This window comes from Octodon degus, unplaced genomic scaffold (genome assembly GCF_000260255.1).
Source record: "Octodon degus isolate 3935 unplaced genomic scaffold, OctDeg1.0 scaffold00088, whole genome shotgun sequence".
In the NCBI taxonomy this organism is placed as follows: Eukaryota; Metazoa; Chordata; class Mammalia; order Rodentia; family Octodontidae; genus Octodon; species Octodon degus.
In genome coordinates, this window is record NW_004524664.1 from 4,513,408 (window position 1) to 4,519,368 (window position 5,961).

Here is a 5,961-nt window from a genome sequence, read left to right on the forward strand (position 1 = left end):
TTGAAGCAGGACAGTCCCACAATATTCCTTTTCCTATCTTTTGCCTTCACTCACCACTCCCTTCTTTTTGAACAATCATCTACCTGAGAGACAGCACAGCAGCAACTGGCATGTCATGACAAGCAGCCCGTATTCAGAAGACCAGAATGACAGGCACTCCAGGCATGAAACTACTATTACAGATTACCATCTTCAGTGTAGTTGCTTAGTTCACAGGCATCAGTATATATAGTTAGTCAGGGTGAGAATCTTTCCAATTGACTGCTAGATTCCAAAATCTTCTGGAGATTCTCAGGATCATTGCCTTGCTCATGTGTTAGTTTCTTAATACTTTGACCAAATTCCTGAGAAAATCAATTTAGAAGAGGAAAGAACTGTGGCTCCTGGTTCCTGAGGAGTCAGTCCATGGTTTAGTGGCTCCAAGGGAGAAGCATTGTGGCAGAGGCACATGGCAGAGGAGAGCCACTCACCTTGTAGCTGGCAGGGAGAGCAGAGAAAGAGCCAGAGAGGAAGAGGCCAAGGAGAAGACGGAGTCCCTAAGATTACCCTGTGACCTTCCAACTAGGCCCCACCGCATTTCCATCGTCTCCAACAATGCCATGAGATTATGATCTAACTCATAGAAAAATCTGATAGCAAAGGTGAAACCCTCATCCATCAGTCTCCTGAGATCTGAACACATGAAATTTTTGGCAGACAGCTTAGATCTAAACCATAATAATTTATAGAGAGAATTGTGTCCAGCACTTAGAAAAGAAGAACCTCAGTGGGAGCTGGGATAACTGGAGAAAACCATATGAAGAAGTAGAATTTATGAAGATTTGGAGACTGAATTGTTCTTGGATTGGGATAATAAGGGGCAACCAGCTGAAAGGATATCCTAGGTTTGAGAACAATCTGAGCAAATGAGTCCAGAACATCCCCTTTTTGTTTGTTTGGTTTTGTTTTTGTCTTTTTGATACAAGGTTTCACAGTACAGTTGTTTGTAGCCCAAGATGGCCTCCAACTCAACTCACTGCAGCGATCCTGCCTCAGCCTCCCAAGTGCTGGGATTTACAGGGATGCACCACCAGGCCCAACCTCATGCCTCTGTGAATGAATGGCTGCTCTCCAAGGTTGCAGCATTGGAGTCCTCCAAAAATGAGGGAGGGAAAGTGAGTCACTACCCAAGCCTATTGTATTTCCACCCTGACATTTTTGTGTATGAATGCTGAGCGCTGCTCCGCCTTTCCTGCTGCTGTGTGGGGAGGGGGTAGTGGTGTCCTTTCTAGGGCAAGATGTATTTATCCAGCTCCTCCCAGTTTTTATGTCCCCCTGTGTACCCCAAGTCACTGTTTTCTCCACCTGCTTTATAACTTGTGGGCTTCTGAAGTACCCCCCTCTTGCTGCAGAGACCCCTCTGTCTATACATCCCAGGCTGTGGCAACTGTCCAAGCCAAGGTGTAGCCCTGCTCACACTGGCAGATGGGGACAGCAAACAGACCACTGAGTTCTGCGCTGGATGTAGGCAATGGGGGCAGGGACCAGATAGCTGAACTCAGTGCCAGCACTTTCAGACCCAGTCCCTCCAAAACCACATGCAACTAGCCTGACTTCTTATCATAGAATATGGGACTTCCTGGTCCTTCTCAGCATGGGTTTGGACTTTTGAAGGAGGGGGAGTGTCTAAGTTAGGCCATGCCCTCTCTGCAACTGTCTCTTGTGGCTGTTTCCTCCTCAATCACTGTGGTAGGGTGACCCCAGAAACACTGATGTGTAGTTGTTTTGTAACTCAGTCTGAAACAACCCCTTCCTCCACATGGCTCCTCTACATGACACCCTCTCAAATATGGTGAGCACTACACAATTGATTCTCCAACTCTAGCCTGTTACAAGAGGAGGGAGTTTCTCTCAGAGTAAAACCCCACATTATTCTTGCGCTTTATACCAACCATGGGCCTTTCTTATGGCTAGCACTCCAGGTCCAGTCTGCTGTTTCTCCCTGGAGCGGCCACCCTCTTGGGCCTTGAGTTAGTGGAGACTTCATCCACAGGAGCTGGGGCAGCAGTTCAGACTGCTTTGTTCTTTTTGGTGTTGATTTTAGTTTCTCCAGTTTCTTTGTAGTTTCTAGTTTTATTGTGACTTCTCTCTTAACTCCGAAGGACCTATTTCCTGTTTTCTTCACTAAACTGGTATTTTCTGGTGTTTCAATTCTAGGTCCTGGAGAGGCTGCATTTTGCTGTTGGTCTTTCTGCCCTTTTTAATCTCCCTGCGTAATAATTCCATAGGTGCATACATATACTGTATATCACAAAGTGATCAAATTTCACATTTATGTAGCTTATTGCATGCCAAATTATACCTTAATTTTAAAAAGACAAAAGATTAATTTTAGGGATGGGGAGATAGCTCAGTGGCATAAGTACCTGCTGGCAAACTCAAGGTCCAGAGTTTAATTCCTGGTGCAGGCCTGTGATCCCAGCACTGGGGAGGCTGAGACAGGAGAATCACTATGAATCTGAACTGCATAGCAAGACTCTGTATCCAAAAAAAGAATGATAAAGAGTGGAAAAGTTATGGGGCCAGTGAATTAGAGGACTTGATGAAACCAGAAATGTGTAGGAGGTGACAGTATACAATGAAACTTTGGCAGCAAGGGGCTAGGGTGTAGGTCAGTGGGCGAAGCTTGTGTGCTTGAGGCCCTAGATTCTACCCCAGCCACCAAAGCAATAGTGTATTCACTGGAAGGCAGTAATTAGGACCTTCCTGCAAGTAGGTGGAAAGGGGTTATGTAAGTCAGCAGGACTGTTGGGTCACTCTCCCAACAGAGGACAGGAGTCTTCTGACACGCACATGTTTTGAATGAGGGCAATTTCCTGGTGCCTGCCCAGCACAGATTATTCTTTGACCGATCACTTCCATTTCTTAGAGCTTATCCTTTGGAAATAAACACATGCACAAAAGTGTGTGTACAAGTGCTTATTATAAAAATACTGGAATGTGAATGCTAAAGGACAAGGTAACTGCTAACTAAATAATACTGCATCTATTCCTCTGAATACTATACAGTCACTAAGAATGAAGAGATAAATCCAAGTTTGATGACGTGTAAAGGAAAGCAGATTCACAAAGCAAGACAGAGGGCTAGCCACATAGCTCAGCGGATTAAAGTGCCTACTTAGGCAGATGCAGGAACTGGAGTTTGATCCCAGGCGTGTTGGGCTGGCCCTGCCCCCAGGGTGCGCTGAGAGGCAACTGAGACTGGGTGTGATGGCACATGCCTGTAATCCCAGTGCTTGGGAGGCTGAAAACAGGACCAATCACTATGAGTCCAATCTGTGTAGTAAGACCCTGTAGATTCTGTACTAAATACATTTAAAAAAAAGAAAGCAAGACAGAAGCATGCAAAGGTTAAGCATAGCAACCTTGCCACTTCTGGCTTGTGTGATCCCGGGCAGGTCAGAATCTCTCTAGGATTTGGAGCCCTCCTCTGCAAAGTGAGGGTCTCTGTCAGGGGCTGTGTCACAGAAGTACAAGGAACACTGAACCATAGACTCATGCGTGATGCATTGGAGCAGGGCCTGCTGTATGGTAAGCATCATGTGAAGCGCTCACTATTGTTATGGTTCTGATGCCTGAAGTGAAACATGTTATAAAATAGTATGTACTGTGTGGCTCTTTTGTAAGCTAATTATATTTAAATGGTATGCATTTATATTTATATTTAATAAAGTCTAGAATGATCTGCTTCCATGAGAACACTAGGCGATAGGATTATAAATAGCATTCATTTTTCTTCACACGCATTCTTTATTACTTTTCTATTTAGGAGAAAGTACTTTTAAAAAATGTTATAGCAGGAGCTGGGGAGATGGCTCAGTGGAATAAGTGCTTCCCTGGCAAGCTCAAGGGTCTGAGTTCAACCCCGGTTCCATAAAAAAAAAAGAAAAAAAGTCAAGATTTAAAAAAAAAAAAAAGTCATAGCTGATTTTTAGTGACTGGATTTATGACTCGGCCCGCGAGTCGAGACATGGGGTAATGACCTGGAGGAGGAACGGGGATGAACAAGACAGGGCAAGAGACACGAGAGACAGAGACAAGACAGGCTTTCTGATCAAGTCTCGTTTATTGAGGAAGTGAACAGGTTCTAAATAGCTGTATAGTGGAAGTAGTTGGGTGGGACTAGTTGTGGATTGGTAGTGAAGATCCAGGACCAGAGGAAGATGTCAAGGCAAGCAGGGATTGGTGCTGCAGCACTTCTTGCCCAAATAAGGGAAAATATAACAGGAGCATTCTATCACCCCCTACATATCCCCCCTTTTTATTAAATACATCAAGTGGAAATTGACAGTGCCCTGTGGGGACAATGCCTGGCTTGGGTCAAGAACTCCTTCACATGAGATCGACCAGACCTTACCCGTCTTGGGATTGCAGGGCAGCAGTAGGCCCTGTTCCTGTCTTAGGCGGTTGGCGGTACTGCATGTGGGTCCTAGTTGCCCGTCATTGACTACTTGTCCATCTCACCAGGGGGCCTACATCAGATTAGGCCACATTATGATAGGGTCCATTTGGGGGAACCCTCTCACGATACTCTTGTTGATCTGACATTTCCAGCTGATGATAATGTATCTGAATGGGCTTTGCAGCAAAGGCATCTAAACGTGAGTTGATGAATGCTGTAAGTTTTTGAAAAATGCAAGGTCCTATCATGAGCAACAGTAAGAGTGAGAAGAGGGGTCTCAACAGGGGCACAAGGTAGGGGAACATTCCTCCCCATAGCGAGGAGAAGGGGTCATCCACAAGCTGTTGTCTCCACTTGAGTAGTTGATCCTGAAGCTCTCGGATTTTGTCTTGAACTATGTCTGATTTATTAACATAAAAAAAAACACTTTTCCTGTAAAGCAAGACATATTTCCCCATGCTCTGCTGTCAGAAGGTCCAAGCCTCTATTTTGCAAGACCACTTCTGCTAGCGAATCTATCTGGCTTTGGATATCTTGGATAGTACCAGATAATGCTCGAACCTCATCAATCAGCTGTTCAGATAATTTAGTATAAGAATGTACTGCTACCGTCAACCCTGGTGAACCTGTCTCCATGGCTGCTGTGACTTCCAGCCCCACTAGTAGGGGATGAATTAGACTGTCCTCTTTTTGCGGCCTTGGAAGCAGGCCTGGGCATTCTGCTGTTATGGCTTTCTAATAGTGAGGCCTTGAGTTTTGGGAACGTATGTCTCCTACAAGAATTCAAACAAGGGGAGGGCCAAGGGCAACTTCTTGGCTGACTCAGTTGTTTTAGTTGTTTTCCAAGTAACAGGACCCCATCCAAGGTTTTCTTATGTCCTCTTTGTCTTAGGAACATGGATTGCTCAAGCTCTGGGGCCGTAAACCAGTGAGTGGATCCTTTTAATTAAAACACATTTTACCATAAACCAGTGAGTGGATCCTTTTAATTGAAACACATTTTATCTATTTATTTCTATATGTGATCTTAAAATTATTTGGGCTTTACATTCCCCCCTTTTGATGTTGGAAATCTCTAATCTTAGAGATCTGAGTTGTTAGTAGCTAGGGCCTCATTGTTGGCGAATAATCATAAGTTTGACATTACCTATTTGATCACGAACAAAACTTATAATCCTATTAATCACACAGGGTCCTATAGTTACTAAGAGAAGCAAGAGTATCAGTATATAGTGGGGGACTGGGGGAAAGACAGAACCAAAGAAACAAACAAATAATATCAACAGGATACAGTAATCATTTAGCAGATCTGGAATATAATAATCTTTTGAAGTTTGTAATTATAAAAACACTAGTCAGAACATTTTGTAGATCCATTAGTAGATATCTCTTAAATGTGAGGTTTAATCCTTTTTTTTTTATCTTGTATGGCCCTTGTGTATTGTTTTAAACAAGTTGGACTTTTTTATTATTACTGGAGTATATGAATTACTGGGCCTATGGAAAACACTGAGTATTTT